This window comes from Hippocampus guttulatus, chromosome 13 (assembly GCF_054856545.1).
Source record: "Hippocampus guttulatus isolate MCC_2025c chromosome 13, RoL_Hgut_1.0, whole genome shotgun sequence".
NCBI classification, from domain to species: Eukaryota; Metazoa; Chordata; class Actinopteri; order Syngnathiformes; family Syngnathidae; genus Hippocampus; species Hippocampus guttulatus.
Genome location: NC_141273.1, coordinates 10780190 through 10802384, shown reverse-complemented (window position 1 = coordinate 10802384; position 22195 = coordinate 10780190). Strand labels below are relative to the sequence as shown.

General features: G+C 43.4%; 1 long non-coding RNA gene across 4 annotated transcripts in view; it reads left to right on the top strand.

The window, feature by feature from the left end:
- The window catches only part of LOC147196316 (uncharacterized), a 28001-nt gene extending 6502 nt beyond the window's left edge, over positions 1–21499 (top strand). The window contains exons 3-6 of one of the 4 annotated variants that reach the window (XR_015102689.1): positions 13825–14694; positions 14852–14982; positions 20860–20941; positions 21390–21499. This is a non-coding gene — a long non-coding RNA (uncharacterized LOC147196316). Of the gene's footprint in view, positions 1–13824; positions 14983–18212; positions 20942–21389 lie in introns of all 4 variants that reach the window. The other 3 variants (XR_015102690.1, XR_015102687.1, XR_015102688.1) reach the window with 3 other exon arrangements.
- The last annotated feature ends 696 nt before the right edge of the window (positions 21500–22195 follow it).

Sequence of the window (22195 nt, the reverse complement as noted above, 5' to 3'; positions counted from 1 at the left end):
AAGCTGTCGGATTCTAACTTATGTTTGTGCTGTACTTACAGTTGGGCGTACTCATCTTCGGATGGCAGTAAATAATGTAGATCAAGCCATAGCGCACCACAGTCTATCACTCACTAAGCTAAGGCAGCAGTAAAAAGTCATAATTTCTGTAAATATTTTGGTGAAAAAAACATTTGGGCCATAAATATATATTTTTAAAAATCGAATGAAAAAAGCAAATACAGCAGTAACTGAGCCATGTGACGGCGTATTTTTATGCCACTGCATAACCTCGAATCACTGCATGCATTTGTTATTTTGACTTCAAAATGGCGCCTCGTGAGTGGCTGCCTTTCCAGCAGCTCCTATATTTTGTTGTTCTACTTCTTCCTTTCATAACTTGGCTGCTGTGAATTGGGAATTTCTCCATTGCGAGACTAATAAAGGTTTTCTTATCTTATCTTATCTTATGTCAGTGACATCATAATGCAAGGAACCTCTGTAACTTGTCGTGACTGCATCATCATTACCAAGATGCACTGCTTGAAACAAAAACACAGATGCTATCATCATCTTAACTCATTCAGTACCAGCCAATTCTAGACCAAGTCTGAAAAGACATTTAAAAACGTCTTAGGGAGTGAATGAGTTAACAATGGATGCTGTGCCCAAGGAGTGGACAGTGCAGTAATTCACTTTGTAGTCTCCACTTGGCTGCAGCCATCTGTTTTCTCTCTGCCATCATTCCCCTCTCATATAAACCGTTTCTTATTTTCACTGCAAAATGAAAACTGGATATACTATGTATCACAGATGGGAGTAAGTCACATATGGGCAAATGACATGTAATGTAAGTCTCAAGTCTTAAAGAGAAACTAAACACAAGGGGGTCTTCTTTCATCTAGTGCAAAACGTTAGTTTTCTGTCTTTTGGTATTTTGCATTTGCGCCATTGTGGGAGTGAACACATTTGACTTGCTTTCCGGCTAATGGAAGCAGCGCCTCTGATTCGCTTTGAATCCAGCGCGAGAGAGGCGCACAGTCTACTTGGCGGATGAAGAACTGACTCTTTGGGGTCCATGCAGGAGACAGATGTGTGCAAAGTACATTTATAAGGAACTGCAAGAAGATCTCCACTTGTGGATGATGTAAAGTAAAACACACTGACATGAACAATCGGAATGCAAGGCGCTATCCAGGTACACGCTTTACAGCCGTGATCTGTTATTGCCCCAGCCAAGTTTACTTCAACCACAAGTGGAGATTATGAATGTACTTAACTTCGATCTCCTGCCCTGTACTCCAGCCAAGTAGACCCTACGCCTGTGCTGAATAGAAAAAGAATGAGAAGAGCCGCTTCCATTGTCCGGCAAACAAGTCGGCGATGTTCACGCCCACACCGGCGCAAATGCCTGTTTCTAAGCGTACACTTCTACGAAAATACCAAATGAAAACTGTCTGGTGCAAAGTGCAGTCTAACCATGCAGTTAGACTGCACTTTGCAGCAGATTTGCACTGGACATCAAAATAGGGCCCACTCCCTTATATTTTATAATGTGCATACATTCTCTATCATCTTTTGATTTAAATTACAAAGCTGCAACAGGGTCATGTTTACCACTCTGTTACATCACCTTTTCTTTTAACAACTTTGCAATAAACGTTTGGGAAATGAGCAGGCGAACTGTTGAAGCTTTGTAGCTGCAAATTCTTTCCCGTTGTTGCTTGACGTACAGCTTCAGCTGCTCAACAGCCCGGCGTCTCCGTTGTCATATTTTACGCTTAATTCTGCTAAATGACAAACAAGCCAACACACCATCAGTCATCAAAACCTCTTGTAATAATTCCCGCACTGACCACTTGATCTCATGTGGTCTAAATCTAGCCTAGATCTGGTTTATACTGACACCACAAAGAGCTTTGCCTCTTTCTTAAGCCTCATTTATGGCTGACTATATCATAACAGTTGTAAACTATTTTATTCCCTCGGAGAAAGGAGTAAAAGTCTGCCGGTCTGGGAACGGCGACGCAACCAAACAATGTTTGAATGCACAAGACTGATGATGTGATTATGAGTATCTGACAGCGTACATAACCTCAGCCAAATAATACAGGTTCTCTCTGTATGTAAGACAAACCTCTAATTAAGTAGGATGGGATTGTGCAGTCGTGGGATTTGTTTTGGACTTTTCCTCAACCTGAAACATATGGAGCGCTATAATTTCTTGGCAGGCTTATGTGGCAAAGACCTGACCTCTTCCTGTGGTTCTTTTGTTCTAAGAGGGGCCAGGAGGTATCGAGGGATTATGCTTATCATTGACACAGGATGCCAGCAGGAGTTCATGGTGCAAGAGGGGAAGTGACAGTGTGGCACTTGCTTGTTTTCATAGAGAATGAGGCGCTATTGTGACATACGGCTGTGCGAACCGGTGAAAACAGGAACACAAATGACGTCCCTGAGGATTATCAAGAGGTTTCTTCGCCGTAGCTGCATAACGTCAGGCCCTTCTTTTTTTTTTTTTCGCTGCCTCACTCTGTCTGCAATCCGTAGCTGACCAAGACTTCACAGTGACGGTGCCGTGACGCGCAAACGAGGGAGACTTCTCGTCATGTATTGGTTTTTGCTTGGGATGTGGTTCACAGGTCAGAGAGGTGATCATATCAGCGTGTCACAGGTGCATTTCCCCCTCTGACTAAATGTGGTTTTAACACGAGCGTCACGCAGCTTGAGTGCGTTGAAGGTCTCCTCCGGGTAACAAACACATGACAGCTGCGAGCGAGAAGAGGGCATTGATCGTGACACAACTGAATCACTCTTGTTCCAGTATCAGTGCAAATTGTGAATACTGCAGAGACCACCATAGTCTAATTTTTTAAGCCTGTCCAAAGCAGAGAGTAATTGTCACCATCGCTTTGTGAAAGCTAAAGTTTGTGCAGTCTGCCATTGAGGCATCAAATCCACCCAATCCCCTTTAGGCACTTAATCATGTGCAGCTTCCCCAACCGCCGCCATCACCCCAACCAATGCTGGTGTGTGGGAAAAGGGGGTGGGAGGAGAGGGGGGGGGGGTTGAACTATAGCTTCCTTTTTCTGCAAGAAATGTTCAAGGTGAGCGCATGATGAGAAAAGCAATGATGCCATAGCATCATATCAAAGTAGTTGCTTGACCAGCATTTACATTTAATCGTCAGTCCAGGGCGTGCGCAACCTCTTGCTCGACGTCAGCCAGGATAGGCCCCAGCTCACCTGCGACCCTGGTGAGGAGAAGAGGTACAACTTCTATGAATGTAATTTCTGGGCACAGCCTTGGAATAGAAGAGGTGTGGTTTGGTGGATCACGAAATTGGTGACAAAGGGCAGCTTTGGTAGACACCAACTGTAACTGGAAAAAAAATGTGACATACTGCCGGTAATGGAAGCCGAACAGCTGTTTTTTTGAGGGTCCTATACACCATACTTTCACAGGATGCCCCAATGGACACAATAAAATGCAAGTTCAAGGTGTGAACTCCTTGAGTAATAGGGCACAATATTTATTTATTACATTAATGTCTTTGTTGTTATTATTTATTTATTTATGTTCACACACTTGGTGGTGAAAAAAATGCATAACATCTCCTTTAATAGCCAAATAAGGTGGAATGAAAATATCAAGCAAACACTTTTGCATGTTGCAGTTAGGTTCTGCCAGCGACACTCAAAATACTAAGCATAGTGTGACGTTGTTCATGCATCGATGACATTTGCACACATTTTTAGTACCTGTGTGCAACTTGTATTGCGAAAGCATCTGCAGCACCCGCCCACTACTGAACACAACACTGAAAGAAAATTTTCTTTGTGTTCTTTATTTATCCTGGGAGAGAACACAAAAGCTTTACATGTTTGAGATGCAAAGGTTAAAGTCATAAACGTCCAGCAGCTCGAAAGTTGCCTGTGAATAAAAGTTTTACATCACACCAAAAAAAAAAAAACGTCCATTAGCTCATAAATCATAGTTGATTATGTTTGTCTTATGACTTGTCTCCACAAAATGGGGACCAGAGGTCAGAGCTGGTCAAACGTCTCCACCCCTGTCACCTTTTGAACTTTGATCCAGCTGCCCCCCCACCACCCACTCAATGCTCAGTCACAGGAGTCAGGGGTTTGACCTCACCCACTCTGGCTCGGCAGGCTAATGGCCTGCCACTGTCACTGCCTGCCACAATGACAGCTCCATGAAGCCTTATTACAAGCCAGCGAGCAGCCTGTGGTTGCTGCAAATGCGTCCGCATTGGTGTGACACGGATTTGTCTTATGTTGGAAACACAGACGACGTACTGATAAGGCACAGACATAGAGGGAGCGTCTGTGTGTTTGTGATCAGTGCAAGCATGTCAGCCACGGAATATCAAAACAAGGCCAACGCTGCTGCCTCTTACCCTTCCGTTGCAGAAGGAGAATTGTGTGCATCTGCGTTAAAAGGTCCTGTGATTGTGAACAATGGTTCCTCTTCATCTGGTCATGTGGTGCATTTGTGCGCGTGATTTTGTATTCAACTGTTCAGATGTGTGTGTGTGTGTGCGTGCGTGTGCGCACATGCGCGAGCGCCTTGCGGTGCAGCCTGATCACATGAAAACAGTGCTAATGAGGGACTACTGTTCACAAACATAAATTGATCTCTGCTGCAAGCACACAAGTACAACATGTGTCAGATTCAACTTGGTATCATGTGACTGAGGTCACACGACAGTGGGGTGCGCTTCTTCAATACAGACACTGCGGCACATGACCATGAGCGAAATAGTGTGCAGGCTATTGAAAGTGATGGACCGTGGCCCTGAAGGGCAAGTCACCAAAACAAATGACAAAACCAAAAGGTAATGGCAAACACAAAGCAAAAACACACACACACAACAGCAAATCACAAATAAAAAGAAAACAAACAAAAGAAAATTAACTGCAAAGAAAGAAATAAAAACACATTACGAAAGATGAAACATAAATACTGAACAAACAAAAAAGTAATCACACAGATTAAAAAAACGGAAACAAAAAAAAACGAAACAGAGCAGCAAATGAAAAATCACCAAAAAAAGTTGGTTCAGTGAGCCTATTTGTAACTTGAAATGTTCATAAATCGAAGTAATGCTTTCCATTGAAATAAATGCCAATGCAATTAAACCGTTCCAGCCACCAAATTTTTTTTTTCAACCAGTGTGTGTGGTTAAAAACAAACATATGTGATTACATGATCATGAATGCGGAGGTGGGACTTCCGTCTCCATCTGCAGCAGCTTCTGACTTGAAGCCGCGGAGCAATTTGGCTATTTTTCAGATCACCGCAATTTGTTATGCACGTTCCCAACGATGGTTACGCAGTGCGAGAGGAATTACAACATAAATCCATTGACTGATCTATCACAAAACTGTTCGTATACTGAAAGTCGCGTGTAAATTTAGGAAATTATTGTTCAAAATTTTGATGAATTGAGAAATTACCAACGCCCCGTCTAACTTGCCTCTGGGCAGATCTGCCGCTCACCGCACCAGACTTGTGCCTGACATAACAATAGAGCCCTTACTGTTAAAATCCATCCATCCATTTTCTAAGGTACAGTACTAATAAAGTTCATAGTCGCAAGTAGATGAGGTCTATCCCTTGCTGAGCCGATTCAAATATAATATGCGAGTCAGTGAAATAATCAAATTGTTCAACTGTATTTATTTGTCGTATTTGTATTGTCCAAAACGAGTCTGATTTCGATTGTGTGATCGAAAAGTCCAAATAGTCCCACGTGATGCAAGGTTTGATGATGCTTAATCCTCAATTTGTAAATCGAAGACAATACGTGAAGGGTTTTAATTGGTGGTTATACACACACTGTACACGTACACACACAAATACACGTCTTCACATGTGCACGCCAGAATGCGCAGACAGCCGAGGAGGCTTTATTGCGCCAGTTAGTAATCACTGTCCCATTTGGAGGTTTTTGCCAATGGGGCTTATTTAAAACACCCTAATCCCTTCTCCCAGTGGGGCACTATTGTTGGCCACTGCCCAGCGTCCAGGTGAATCATTACAGGAAGTGAAGTGGATGTTATTGGTGTGTCTGGCTCAGAATCTCCTGTTGGAAAGTGGCCAGCTAGCAGCATTTGGCAGCGCCTGTGGAGCCTTTGTGTGAAAACTTTCTTGAGCTGGAGAACCAAACACACAAGTGTAGTTTATGTGTTTGGTGTTAAATGTGCATTTACAGCAACCAGATGAAGACAGATGCCCGCATTTGAGTCATTTTGGGAAACAAAGCCTCTTGGCCATTTTGTCTTCTTTGCTCCTTTGCTGCCAAATTAGAGAGTTCTATGAAAGCCGCCATCGTGACTCAAGAGTAGCCGTCTTGTCCATGACGCCTTTTGATGCAGTGCCTGAAATTGCTGGGCCTTGCCCATTGATGTTTCACTCAAAACTGCTCTGCGGTCACATGATGAGAATTAACGGCGACTGATGGTCATATTGAGTTGTTTGAAGATCACACAGGTTCTGATGCAAAGATAATACAGAGACACACAAACAAAAAAAAACATGCTTTTCTTCAAAGGGTTTCACTTATTGAAACATTTCAACAACTGAAAAAGTTCATATGGGGCTATCCGTGATCTGATTTTGTGATATTTTTTTTAAAAGGTAATATTCATCGCTTTTCCAAAGACACTGCAGTGTGTGGTGTCCATATCAATTATGGGACAGTATCAATGCACTAGCATCACATTTCAACACGGCGCATCTTAAATCAACAACAAAAGCATCTTTTATTATGTTATGGTTTCAGTGAGCGGCTAGTTTTGATTGATGGCTTAAAACATGGACAACAAGACAGCGCTTTTTTTCCCTGTTCCTTTCGTGCAGTGTGTAATTAAAAAAAATAATGATAATAATTTTCAGCTAAGCCACTAATTGACGAGATGACACAATGTGGGTCATGTCTATCGGCATCTTTTCAAGCATTTGATCTTTTGTATTTTTTGACAACAGGTGACGTGACGTTCCCGGGCTGGCGCACCAAACATGACAGACCAGAAATGTCGCATTTTTGCTCGCAATGGGCGAAGCGCATGTTTGTAAAAGCTCACAAAACATCAGATTTTCAGTTTCTGTAGCAGAAAATAAACCTACATTACTTCCTTCGAATAATTTATCTTTTTCTCTCACTAGCTGTCCTTCAGAATAAAAACGCGCACGGTGAGAAGGCGAGGGTGAGGCTTAGCCTACGTCTACATCAAAGCATCAGCTCTGTTGTTGTAATGCAGAATTCCAGCCTAAAGGGGAACAGAAGCTACTCACCACAGCTTTAAATTAAGTAGTTTGACAAACTTGGATAATGAATGGAATGTTTTGAGCTGATTATCACCAGGTAGTTAAGATATGTTTTTTCTTGAATGCACACAGGTCCAAATCCTTAAAATATAAGGAAATCTCAACACAAACACGTGCTCGTTTATTTACTTCCCGAGCTACAGGTCGCCTCCTAATTGGCAATGGTTCCTTGGAATGTCAAAATCACCAATTCCGTGGCTCAGCTCTATTCGGTGTTGATCACACACACATAAGGATTGTGGATCGCAAATACCGAACATGTTTGACGTTGACGACAGTGGGCGTTTACCTTTTTTCACAGCAGATCAGGAAGGAAGAATCCCTCTTAACACACCTCACGTTACAGGATGATCAGTCAGTATAATCTTTTAGAGACATCTTTTAATCAGGCTTTTGCCGACTTGGATTGGAAGGGGGTGCTGGGAGGTGGTTGGGGGAAATACTCAAATTCAGCTTGATTGGCAGTGTGCCTGTTCCAGTGACCATCAAGGCCTTCTCTGCTGGCCAAAACACTGTCAAGAGCACTGACCTATGTTTACAACCAAAATTGTGACCCCCCCCATTTAAATGTTGTTAATTTATTCAATGGGGCATTCGGATTAAAGAAGTTTCAAAATGTTCCAATCCCTGTTTATGGGGAGCTGTGAGAATCATTATTTGGTAGCACTGATGTTAATTACATGCACAGACTGAGCTTCAAGCCAGGAAGAACCTGCGGCGGAAAAACAAATGATCCTGAAGTGCACCGGGTGCCACATACACGAAGCAAAGATTGCACACAGCATTTCAAAATTGATCACATCTGTGTGACAAAAGCCGCCTTTGCTGTTCAGAAAAGTCTTGATACGAAAGTTAGTCCGTGTGAAATATGCGCTCAAACGAAAACAAAACAAGTGGATTAAATTAGGAGGGCGACTATCAGAGCCATGTGTTTGGGAGCACGCCATGCTTAGTGGGTGCCAGAAAGGAGAGCGTTTGCAAGGCTTCATGTTGCTGAAAGCTTTTCATCAGAGAGAGAAGTGACAAAGAATTAAAGAAAATCCATTGGGGGAGCTTATAGTGGGGGTCGTGGAGTATTGGCGAGCGTTGACTAATGGGGACGTGGAAATAAACTTTCATACCCCCGGCTGTTTTATAGTGCGATTTACTACAGAGCAGGTGCACAACTCTGAAAATCTCGTTCTAATCTCATAAGAATGAGCAGTGCAGCCACACGGCAAGTAAAGGAGTTAAATAAGGCACCACAGTCGCAAGTCAAGCAATTGGATCCGTGAAGAAATGAATCGGTTTCGAGCTGTTTTGCATTATTATGGTTAAACTTTTGTGTTGTCTTTGCCTGATCTTCTCAAGTGTCATCTATTGATTTCGTGCAGAAGTGTGTGCAATTTGTTGAGTAAATGTACACATGGTCCAATATAGGTTACTAAAAGAAACAGCCAATTTGTGTTTTTGAGTGGTCATCATACTAACGGGCTGGGCTCCTTCACAAATGCAAAGAGGGAGGAGGGGTGGGGGTTGAGGTGGGGGAGAGGGGCACACAGGTGCCGAGCCTTAAGCCTGGGGGAGGAGTGTTTGAGTAGGGGAATGAAGTAGGGTTGGAGAGGCGGGGGGGGGGGGGGGGGGGCTGGCTCAAGTAGATGCGTCGGAGGAGGAAAAGAAAGCTGCAGTAGATTAGTCTGTGTTATTTTTTTCAAGACACACGAAATGCATTGGTTTGCGTCCACATCAGGTGGCAGTGTACTTTCTGAAGGTATGCGAGCCATCTACAGGCAGGCCCGCTTGCATCGTGCTGGATGCGTTTATTCTGCAAACGTTTCCAAAATGTGCGGAAGGATCAATATAGTTCTGCACAAAAACGTTTAAAGTTGTAGACTTGTGAACTCCGCTTGAAGATGTATTTATCAGGTCTTTTAAAAACCAAGAGGGCGGAGGGAGAGAGCGGTGTGGGGGGGGGGGGGGGGGCAACATCAGCATATTGTATTTGCTCAGCAGAATTTAATATGCGCGAGCTAGAGGTGCTTTTCTTCTGGGGCCAGTTCCCTGGAGACACATCCATCTCTGGGAGATGGTTAGGAGGACAAAAAGAGAGGGGGTGAGGGGGAATGTGGTGGGGGGAGTGTTTTGCCCCCGAGGCCCAGTCCGGGCTCGCTTAAACACACACACAATCATGATGGCGCAAAGCAGATATCAACAGTTGCAAACACACACACACACACACACACAAGACATACACACAGATGCACGTATTCACACGTGCACGGTCCTCAGACAGAGACCGCCTTGTCTCACAACAAATACAGACTTGGTCAAACAGAGGGGGGTAAGGAGGAAAAGGAGGAGGGTGAAAGGGATTTGAAGGGGAGCACACATGGAAAAAAAAGACATATCCTCCAAAGTTAATCGTGTAAAATAGAAAGAGGGGGTATTTTATTAAAAGAAACATGCTACATAAAGGAGCTCCAGAGTGAGTAGAGGTGTTTCCTGGTAAAAGCCAGGGAAAAGTGAGAGATGCGCTAATGTCCACAGACACCCTTACGAGAGTCAGGAAACAACGTGAACACTTGTTTGAGGACTTGTGGCTGCTTTGTGCAACAGCTTGTGCCCCTTTACTTGACCAGCTTGTTGCGAGTCTCTTGGCTCTGAATCATTTCTGCACTGTTCACAGGTGACCATGCCTTGTCATGGTCTGACAAATGTCACATATTGCCGCTGTCCTGGGAAAAATATGTCTTCATTTCAGATGCCCCGTCTAACCTAAAAATGACAAAAATAGGCGACGATGTGCTAAAATTACTTGAAATAGCAGGACTCAACTTCTGCCAAACAGGACTGAACAGTTGTGCAGTTCTGGGGCTCTGCAAATCCAAACCCTCATTCCAATTAATACTTTGTGGCCAGGATGATATGTTGGAGACGAGATCCGGAGCCTGTCAGCAATCCGCCAATTCCGATCTGTCATATGGCCTGGTGCTGCCCTTGTATCACGCCACAATCAACATGCCCGATGAAGGTGGACCTGGACAGATGGGGTGGAAACACAACTCGCCAGCTGAACCAGTGGTTGATAGTCATACACCGCCTTGAATGGAAACATTGCTGTGACTAAGCAGATGAGGGAATTGTAGGCGTATTCCAAGATAGGGTAGGCGAGGAAGACCACGACGAGGGATGCTGATGGCAGACACAACGGAGAGCATCTCCCAGGACCTGTTTCAGTACGACCATTTGTCTGGGGATGATAATCCAAAGAAAGGTTGGAGTTTGCTCCGAAGGCCTTTGCAGAAGGCCTTCCAAACAGGACACAGGAATTGAAGTCCCCGATCAGAGACCAAGTCGATGCGGAAAATAGGATGTCAGCGGTCTCCATGGCTGAAAGCAGTTCAGGCCGATCAACGAAATGGACCATCTTTGAGAAATGATCCATCACATTGAGAATGGCAGTTTTGTCCCATGACAGAGGAATTCCTGTTACAAAGTGTAAGGCCAAATGAGACCAAGGATGAGATGGGATGGGAAGCGGGTGATGCGTCTTGTTCCGTGAGCAGACTGAGGATGCGGCGTAGTCCCCAATGTCCTTGCGGAGAGACCCAGCCACCAAAACCTTTGGGATGTAAACCTTGTCAGAGGTTGAGCAACAATGCTGTAATTACGGATGAACTGCCTGTAGAAATTGGAAAAATCCAAGAACCTCTGCAATTGCTTCCTTGATCTAGGAGATGGCCAGTCGACCACAGCCTGTATTTTGGCCGGATCTACTCTTGAGTTGACCTTTCTTCACAATGAACCCCAAGAACTGAATTGCTTTTAAAGAGAGCCGTTTTTTTCCTCCCCCTGCAGACATTGTAACAGACATTGTGTCTGATGCTCTTGGAGACGTCTTGAAAAGATCAAAATATCATCAAGATAGATGAAACACAATTGATCTATCATGCCCCGCAGCATATACGTCTATCAATCTTAACCCGGTACTCAAAATGACCCACAGGTATGTTCAACTTGTTCCCGCTTGTCTCCCTCCACCACCCTAACCAAGTAATTGGCATTGCACAGGTCCACTTTGGAGCAAATCGAAGCTGACTACAGAGGAGCAAATGCGGAATCCATCAGAAGCAATGAGTATATGTTCTTCACGGTGATTTCATTAAGGCGCCGGAAATCAATCAATGGCCTCAGGGTTTTATCCTTTTTGTCCGTAAAAAAGACAACAAAACCTGCCGCCACCGGTGAGAACAACAGACGAATGTGCCCTGATGCAAGGGAGGTGGAGATGTATTCTTTAAGTGCTTCCTGTTCTGGCTTAGAAGTCTGATCGCAGGTGTGCAGCAGGAAACTCTACCCACCAACGATCAGCAGGGAAACAAGATGTTCACAGGCAAGGATGAGGTGAGGTTCACCACTTTGGTGAACAACTGCATGAGCAAATAGTCCAACAACAATGCTGCTCAATGTACAACTGCAAGGAATTGAGGGATTTCATCATCTATGGTCCATAATATCATCAAAAGATTCAGAGAATCTGGAGAAATCTCCGCATGTAAGTGGCAATGCCAAAAACCAACATTGAATGCCTGTGACCTTTGACCCCTCAGGTGGCACTGTAGTAAAAAAAAAAAAACAGCATCATTCTGTAAAGGACATTGCCACATGGACTCAGGAAGACTTGAAAAAACCATTGTCAGTCAACGCACTTTGTCGCTACATCTACAAACGCAAGTTAACACAATTCTAAGTGAAAGCCATTTATCAGCAACACCCAGAAAAGCCGCCGACTTCGCTAGACCTGAACTCATCTGTGATCGACTGAAGCAAAGTGGAAAAGTTTCCTGTGGTCTGACGAGCCCACATTTCAAATTATTTTTGGAAAATCATGCAGGTTGTGTCCTCTGGGCCACAGAGGAGAAGCACCATCCAAGTTGTTATCGCCGCAAATGTCAAAAGTCAGCATTACTGATGGTATGGGGATGTGTTCGTGTCCATGGCATTGGTAAGTTATACAACTGTGAAGGCACCATGAATGCAGAAATGTACTCAGTTTTCGGAGAAACATATGCTGCCATCCAAGCAATGTCTTTTTCATAGACGCCCCTGCTTATTTCAACAAGACAATGCCAAGCCACACTCTGCATGTGTTATATCAGGATGGCTTTATAGTAAAAGAGTTTGAGTTCTGTGCCCCATTAAAAATGCAGGGCACTTTATGAGGCGCAAAATACGACTCTTGACTGTTGAGCAACTGAAATTGTACATCAGGCAAGACTGGGAGAGAATTCCACCTCTAAAACAACTAGTGTGCTCAGTTCCCAAATGAGCGTTGTTAAAAGCAATGGTGATGTAACACAGTGGTAAACACGCCCCGCCCAAGCTTTTTTGGAACATGTTGCAGGCATCAAATTCAAAATGACTCAATGTTTGCCAAATCATCCGTTTGAACATGAAATATCTTGTCTTCATTGTGTATTCAATTGAATGTCGGTTGAAAAAGATTTGCAAGTCATTTTATTAGAAATTCTGAAGTTTCACTGTACATTTCTCTGGTCACCTCACGATGTTTAAACTCAGAAAATCTTTCTGAGGCTAAACTGTCAACAAAAGTAAAATATCTGCATCTTAAATACAGGTCCACGGCAAATTGCCATGTATCTACTTTGTCTGTGGAGTGTTACGTCAGGACTCACCTTGGTAGGGTGGTTAATGCAAGCATAGAGAGCCCGCGGTGTCACGGTCAACTAATGGCCAGCTTTTATATCGAGCTTCCAATTGAATCCTCGAGTGGAAACAAAAACGATTTATCAAGCAAGTGTAATTACGCAAAACTATGTTTTGGTTAGCTGCTATGAGAGGACATGTCATCACTGTCGAAAACAATCCCGCAGAGAGTTGATGCAGTTAAACGGCCCTGCTTACTTCATTTCCGGTTACGAGCAGAGGCAATGAGGGATGATAAGGTCCAATGCTATGCTTGTTGCTCTTTATGGTGTGGTCACGCAACCCCTGTAATTGGGCAATCAGAGAGAGACGGGTATATACAAATACACACACACACGACTCTAAACTGGGGGAACTGGGGAACTGTTCTATTTAATGCAAAAGAAGGGGAAAAAAAGCTGCAGTGATTAGCACACTTGCCTCAGAGTTCCGAGGTTTGGGTTTCGAATCTCGGCTCTCACTTCCCGAAGTGATGTTTGCATGTTCTTCCTGCATGTCCTTCCTTGGCTTTCCTCAGGGTACTACGAGTTCCAAGCACTTTCCAAAATGATGCATAATAGGTTCGTTATTGAATCGAAATTGTCCTTAAAGTGTGAATTTGACTAAGAATTGTTGTTTGACTCTATATGCCCTATAATTGCTGGCGACCAATCCAGGGTATAGCTGCAATAGGCTCCAGTCCACCAGTGACCCTCTATGAAGTTGGTAGAAGGAAATATGACCCTTGCTATTGTCTTTGTGGGCATACATCTCTTGTTTTGGATCTCACTAGCTTTTCTTTTGCAGTGTTTTTAGGGGGCTGGATGGAGCCCACCACCATGTTAAAAAAAAAAAAAAGAGATACAAGTATAATGTGGACGACTGGTTAGCACATCCGCCTCACAGTGCGGAGGTGCAGGGTTCGATTCCGGCTCTGGCCTTCCTGTGTGGAATTTGCATGTTCTCCCCATGCCTAGTTGGGTTCTCTCTGGTGACTCCGGTTTCCTCGCACATTTCAAAAACATGCATGGCAGGTGTGGGTGTGTGTAGGAATGGTTGTTTGTCTGTGTTTACCCTGTGATTGGCTGGGAGTTCAAGGTGTACTCCGCCTACTGCCCAAAGTTAACTGGCATAGGCTCCAGCATGCCCGCGAACCTTTTTGAGGATAAGCGGATCAAAAAATGGATGGATGGATGATACAAGTACATACCAAATGCATAGTATAACAAACTTACAAAGTTACAAATTGTAAAGTGTAAGCAAGTTTCATCCGAACTGAACTCCAAAATTGCTACTCACATTTATTGTTCCTCCCCCACAAGTTCTTCTGCAAATTGCTGCCTGTATCCCACTTGAAACCCATGCTGCATGGTTGCAGATACCCATGACCAACCTTATTATACACTTACCCAATTACCTAGTGCAGTAAGTTGGAGGGCAAAGGGGCACTCGCATATATGAGCCAGCACGCACATGCTGTCCGGTTTATCGGGAGGCAACAAAGGTCGTCAAGTGCGCGGGGAGTGTGAAAGGATATTGACAAAGTGCATCAAGTTTGTATCCAGGCTTGGCTTCTGCCCAGCTGGCTTTGGCCCACGATGCAGGTGCCACATGAGATCACCAGCCAAACTCGTACAACCCATATCGCTGTCCGGCTACTGTGAGGCTCCACAACAGGTGCAGTAAGGTTAGGCTGCAGGCATCAACAGGCAAGGAAACAGACTGTTATTGTGGACCTTCCTTCCATCATCTCCTCTTTTTTCACCCTACCCCAACCCCCTCCATCCCATCCCTCTTGTCCCCTCTCACCCTCCACCGCTTCTCTTCCCAATAGCCCCAGGGAGCAATCGAGAGGTCCAACCTGGACGTGTAACCTGAGTGCAACTCTTGTGTATCGTGCAAGGATGTTGAAAAGAGGAGGGGAAAGTGGAGGATATGTTGCACATGGGCAGCTTGGCAATTTGTGTGAGTATGTGTGTGTGTATGTGAGTGGGGCCGGGGGGTGCGGTCGCGAGCATGTGTGTTCCGGCATGTTGTGTATTATAAATTCCATCAATACATTTTTTTAGACTGACATGACAGATGAATGCAGACTACTGCTTGCTTCCACTACTTTTAGACAAAACATTATACACACACACACACGCACGCACTCATTATTTACAAATAATATTGTCATTTAAGTCACCGACGGTTTAGTGGTACACTCCCTTGACTTGTGAGCAGGCAGCGTGGGATCGGTTTCCACTCGTGATGTCGTGGATGTGGGTGTGAATAGTTGTTCGTCTTTATATGTGCCCTGCGACTGACGGGTGACCAATTTAGGGTTTAGTCCGCCTTTCACCCGAAGTTAACTGGGATGGTTTCCAGCACCCTCCCTGACCCTGTTCAGGATAACAAACACACTCATGCAGGAGCTGCTGTCAGCCACGGTTCACGCCCAGACACTCACTTGATGATATCACATGACCCCCCCCCCCTCGCCACTACCGCCACTTTCTGCCTCTTAAAAGGCACATAGAGTGTCGAACCACAGACACTACAATGGATGCTGTATTTTTTTTATACAATTCATGCTTGCATTTTGTGTGTGTGTTGGAAAGTTCTGTTTGAATATGATTCAATCTTTTAAAGCTCGCAAGAGAGGTCAAACTATTTTTTTAACCCTTTCGTGCACCCTGTAACCTGATCACCTGATGATAAGCTGTCCACTGCAGTAACCGCTGTCCCTGAAAGGGTTAAAATGTTTTTGGATGATCTCCATAGAGCACAGATTTTCACCGATAGTGGGCGCGCGGTCTGGAACGTATCCCTGCGATAAACGGGTTCGCTGCATCACACTTCTCCCACTACTAAAAAATGTGCAAGCCCGCCAGATGACTGTCACTGTTAACTACAGATGACACTATACTGTATTCTGTGTCCATGTTGTTCAAACTTTTACATATGCACCAACTTGCAGATTGTGTTCCAATTAAACGATCTTAACAAGGCATAGTCATATGTTTTCTACTGTATCTGTGCTCAGGAAAACTTTGCAGCCGACTGCATTTCATTATGAGAAATCCAGATGTGTGTGTTGGCTGCCAGTATGTGTTCACAATGAATGTGTTCAGCTGTGTATGACACCGTTCTTGGCCTCCGTGCACCCAGCTCAGACACACAAATGATGCCTCGGGCAAGACTTTTAGTGTTCTCTCTTTTATTGTGTCTTTGTTCCATCTCGCTCCCTCATGCAGTTTCCTCGCTCCCTTTGTCTTTTTTTCACTCTCCTCCGCTTACTCTCACTTTTTTCACCTTCCTGCGTGTGTCACCTCTCAAAGTGTTGTCTGATCTTGTTTCAAACTCTCACATTGCCCCTCCCATCATGGCGTCGGCCCCAGGTGGGTCTGACCAGTGTCTAAGTCGTCAGAGGGTGCAAGGGAGTTGGCTCCAGAAAGTCTGCCCTGATACCAACTTTGACACCGGCTTACACACGCACACTCGTGCACGCAGACCCTGCATGGCGGACCGTGATGTTGACTGTCAACTTTTAGTCTACTTTGAGTTTCAAAAAGAATCAGTCAGAAAGCATCAAATTTGTCATGTTCTTGTCAGCTCTTGTATTGGAAGCCCAACACACACGTGTTTGCAGTTGTGCGTGCATTTTTTTGTTTTCTTGTTGTGATTGACACTCAAATGCATATAACGACTCGGGGACAACGAGTCTCATTTCAGTCTGGAATACACCCCAAGTCTGATTACTGTACTGAACAAATCAATGCCGTACGGGATTTAAAAAAAAGAGCGGTGATAATTAAAAAATGAAAACAACACAAAATCACGTTCGCGTCATTGAATAGATATCTTGCTTTATAAGTGCCTTGGTTCATATGTTTAACTTAGTTTGCATTGTGACCTGAAGAAACTCGAGTAGTGTGATAGCTGTGTCATTCTGCCCTCTATCTAACAAAACACGTCATTGCATCCAAAATCATTCGCTTTATATTTCTTCATCACCTGCAATATTATCATCTAACATTTTTTGTGGAGTTGTATGTAAAGTGGTTTCTCTTGGTTTATTATCCCGGAGCCCCCCAGGCTGACAGCAATAGGATGGTTTCCTGTTATTAATGGACAGAGTAAGATGATCTTCACCAGATTTTGATTTTTTTTTGGGGGGGGGGGGGGGGGATGCCGTGCAAAGCAATCGAAACTATTTTCTTCCAAGTGACCTCAGCTAGACAGATCATAGTTGTTGTTGGGCCGCACTCTGAATCACATCAGACGAAGCTGATGGGCCGCCGTCTAGACAAAGAGCGGAGCCCTTTCCTTGTATTGTCTGTTATTGGTTCGCGGGGAGAGAAAAACAGGAAGAGAGTGTGACAAAAAGCCATGGCCCGTGAGGAATGAAGGCTTCCTTCCTTCAAATGTTGCTTGCTTGACGTGTGATATGAGTCGCAAGGATATAGAATCAGCAGTTCTTTTTGTTGTTTTTAATCGACGTGATGAAATGAGGCTGTTCTCAATTGACCTGCTCTTCCTAAATTGCACTTTCTCTATTAAACCACAAGATAGCGGCAGCGCATCATGAAAACCAAATCTACCGCTGTAGCTAGTTTTGTAGGTCAAACATAGGCACAATTATGCGTAGCAAGATTAAATAACATGATACTGTTTGAAGAAGCATGTATTTTTACCATGTACTGAGACTTTATGAACACCCTGTAATTGCCATTATCTGCATTTGCAGTCAGGGCCGTCACAGAATTGGGGGGGGGGGGGGGGGTAGCCATGTTGTAGTGCACCTTAAAATCTTTCGTCTGTAAGCAAACTAGACAGATAGGCTTGTGTTTTAATAAAGTGAACAGGTAATCTGGCTCCTATTTCACCTCAAAAACACATTTTTTTAACTTGACTTGATTCTGGTTACTTGCCAGGACCAACCTCGTTCTTCTTCTCTGATGCAAAAATACAGTCTTGGGTTTGGAGGTGCTCTAAAGCGGTGACTGCCATCTGGTGGTGAACAATGTCATAACGGAAAACTGCTCCACGACAGTAAGCATTTTGTGATGAAAAATTAATCTATCTGCTCTATTGGTTTGTGTTGAGACCTAGCCACTGATTTGGTCATTAAAAAAAATTAATTCCTCTTTCATAAGTTAAACCGTTTGGTCTTGGTCAACACATTGCTAATTGACATTCTTGGTATACAGGGAGTGCCCTGCGATTGGCTGGCAACCGGTTCAGGGTGTCCCCCGCCTACTGCCCGAAGACGGCTGGGATAGGCTCCAGGACCCCCCGCGACCCTAGTGAGGATTAAGCAGTTCGGAAGATGGATGGATGGATGGTATACAGGGATGTTATCACATTTATTAGCATTGTTAAAACAGCAAATCCAGTGACAGCCAGTTATTTTGTCTCAGCATACACTATGTAAGGGTGTACAGACATTAGAGCGAACTTTAATCAAGTACTGTACTTAGTAATATGCTGTACTCTTTTTCTATGCATTTTTTGACATTTTAAAGTCTTTATTAGCAAACCTCTTTCAAGACAAAACATCTCACCAGTTCATTGAGCCGAGGGACAGGTCCACAGACATACCCACCCCCGTTGTGACCTGTATCCACTTTCCTTTCGCTTCCCAACAAGCAGCCACACGCTACGAACTAATGATGTCAACTCCCTGTTGGCCTTCGTGAAGGTGAACGAGCACATTTTTGACATTCCTGCCGCTCACCAAGAAAGGGTGAATCCCCCATCCCAGACATAACATTCAGCACTGATTATTTTCCCCCTGTAAGGTGGTTGTTTCACCTCTGCGCTTGAGTCAGCGGCACTGTAATTATGTCGTTTACAGCTGAAACACAGGTTGTGGAATTCCTCTGCCAGCTGGAGGTCCACCTGTAAATGTGGCACCTTTAACCAAAGGAGCTTCGCTCAAAGCCAACAGAAACTGCTACAATCACGCGCACTGCTACACTCAGTTCCCTCGAGGCTCCTTGATCAGCCTTTGTCAAGCGATGGCCAGAATTTATCGCCAGACTACACGGACGTAGCTGTAGCACAAGTTTGATGAGCATTATTTGATAATATGGTTGAATTAGTAAGCAGCGGCTTCGCATACTCGCCAATGATTTGCAATTTCAAAAGCGGAGAGCTGTCTCCAGAACATCATGTATCAAATAGATTTAGAAATAATACACAAAATATTTAGTAAATCTTTGCAAATCTTGATTACAATGAACATAAATTGATAAATTAGTGTCAGCATAGAAAATTTGAATTAATTGAAGTCAAAATCCAAGAATCAAAGTCAAAAGTCAAGTCGCGTCCCCACTCTCCACTATTCAGGCACTTCCTCTGAAGCAGCACAGGGACCAGTTTGAAAATGTGGGTCGCGACCGTTGTCCTCTTTTCATTGACTGTAACTGTAGACCCTGAGAGGCTCACTGGTTCAATAGTATAATGATCCCATGCATGAACGAGGAGATTACACCAGACAGGTGCTGTCACAGTCCGACACAAGAGTGCTTTATGATTGCAGTCCGCTGAAGAATTACTTTCATCACATATAGATTAGCAGATTCAAACCAGCAAGAGGCCCACTTCATCCAGTGACCACCAGGGGACCTTGATTTCCATCTGTCCATCCGTTCATCCTTATAAGACTCACAGGCGTGCTGGAGCCTATCCCAGGTGACTTCAGAGAATAGGTTGCCAGCCAATCGCAGGGCACACATAGACAAACAACCATTCACACTCACAATCACAGCTAGGGACAATTTAGAGCACGGATATCAAAGTCAAGGCCCGGGGGGCTAGATCTGGCCCACCACATCATTTTTGTGGCCCGCGAAAGAAATTCAAGCATGTCTACTTCCATGATTCTTCCGAACGTCTGAACCAAAATGTCAAATTGCCGTATATAATGTAATGAATACAATGTGTGAACAATCCATTATTCTTGACTTCTGTCACCCACCATGCATCCCGGACCAACACTTTTCTTGTTTTACTTTGGAACTAGTTACCTCATTTGACTGTTTAACTTCCTGCCTTTGTGCTGTTTTTTTTCTGTGCACACCAGATGAGAATTTGTATCATACAGCCTTTTCCTCCCTCAATTCATGTGCTTCATCATTTTACTCATTTTATATTTTGTCATATTTTAATCTATCGTACAATAGAATAGAATAGAACTGTCATTTGAGACCAACAATGGAAAGCATGAGCAGTTCTCAGTTTAACAGCATACTCAAGTAAATCAAATTACATATTGCAGTGAAATACAACAGTATACAATTTCTACCTATAAAACCAACCACACGACGCAGGGAATGTAAGAGGGCAGTGTATTGTAACTTAAGATAAGGCCTAACACTACAATGAACAATACTGTACGTATGGGCTATTTTCATAGTTTGATCAACAGTCACAACATGCCTCACTGAATTTCGTTTTGAAAACCAAAAAATTGTACTCATGTAAGCACTTCAGCTGTTGGTAATCAGAGTACTTCAAATGCTCATAATCTCTTTCTCTCTTTTCTCTCTCTCTCTCTCTCTCTCTCTCTCTCTATATATATATATATATATATATACACACACATACATACATACATACACACACACCATTTGATAAAAGTGTTTCCTGATGCGCATGTGAGCGTATTCTGTGTTTCCCATTTGCTACTTTCTGCATGATACTTTGTGCTGTATGCTGCTTGGTTTTATTCAATGTATTTTTTTTGTGGTTAATGATCTTGGTTTGTTCTGGTCTGCTTCACAGTTAACAATAGGGTCTTGTTGTTGTCTTTACACACAACAGCTTTTTTTTGTTTTGTTTTCCATGCTCAAGTTTGCGCATTCCTTGTATACTTTCTTGGGACTGAGGGCTGACTCATAATGACTCAGCGAGCTGGTGAAAGCAGCAATCGAAGGTGAGGTCATTGATGCCTTATTTAGCCATTTACAGACATTTTCCGACATTAGTGGAAGCTACACATGAAAACCATCTCACTGGGAGCAAAAAGTTTGATTATAAAGCTCAAGGGTACCACAATAAAATCAGCAGGACTGTTTTGTAGTTCTTTACTGGATTTTCCTGAAATGAGATACAGTGGGAGTCCTTTTCTGTACAGTCCCTCAAGTTACAAAAAAACATCTTGGGGCTGACAGGTTAAATGCTTGACACACTGATGAAAGAATATTAGTACATTTGATCTGAAAGTGAGTGAAAATTAACATTGTGACTTGTCCAGTCCAATGGGTGTGCAAAGAGGGGGGCATCCGTCCCCAGGTTTATTGCTGCATTTGAATTCTGTCTCGTTTTTGACCAAAACAATGAATCCAATTCACAGATAACAAATCATCGGTTTTGTCTTGCAGCCTTGGGCCTGGATGAACGTCTGTGATGGGAGGTTTCTCTGAGTTGGAGAGAAGTCAGCTGGAGACCCGATGTAGTCATAAAATAAAAAAAGATTTAATTTATGAATCTATGGCTTTAGTAACACAACCAGTGTTTCACAACCGTTTGTTTACATCTCATTTGCTTTTCAAATTCAACATTTTCTCATGATATGCTTTTAATACATTAGAATCTGCTAACACAATCTGTTTAAAATTTAAACACAAGAGAAACAAAAATACTCTCCTGGTGTTACCGGTAGTCCTTTTGTTGCTCACTGAGCTGAGGTCTTGCACTATATGATGGCTTAACTTACTGGACAAAACAAGAAGTATGTAAATGGAAAAATAGGGAGCACATTTATTTTGTATTTAATTAATGGTGATTTTTTTGGGCCATAATTCAATAAATGTAAATATAATGTAGCGTCAATAACAGTACAATATATAAACTGTTCTTTAGATTTTTATTTTTTTTAAAGGGGGCAAAAGCTTTTTTTTTAAATCATGCCTTTTCCCACAATTTGTGACCTATAACTTGGACAATTCGATTACATTTTTTCAAGAGGGGAGGTAAATATTAAGAACTGAAATATCACGGTTTCACAAATGTACACCCCCATTATAGTCGGTGATGCGGCTGTACACAGAATGAACCAATCGCATTCACATCTCACCTCATGTTTAATGGGAGTCAGCACAACCATTTAAAATGTCTCTGATAAACGCAAAGGAAGTTTCAGATTTTCTAGTAGGCTTGTATTGATTTCTAGCAGATGCTGAAGGTA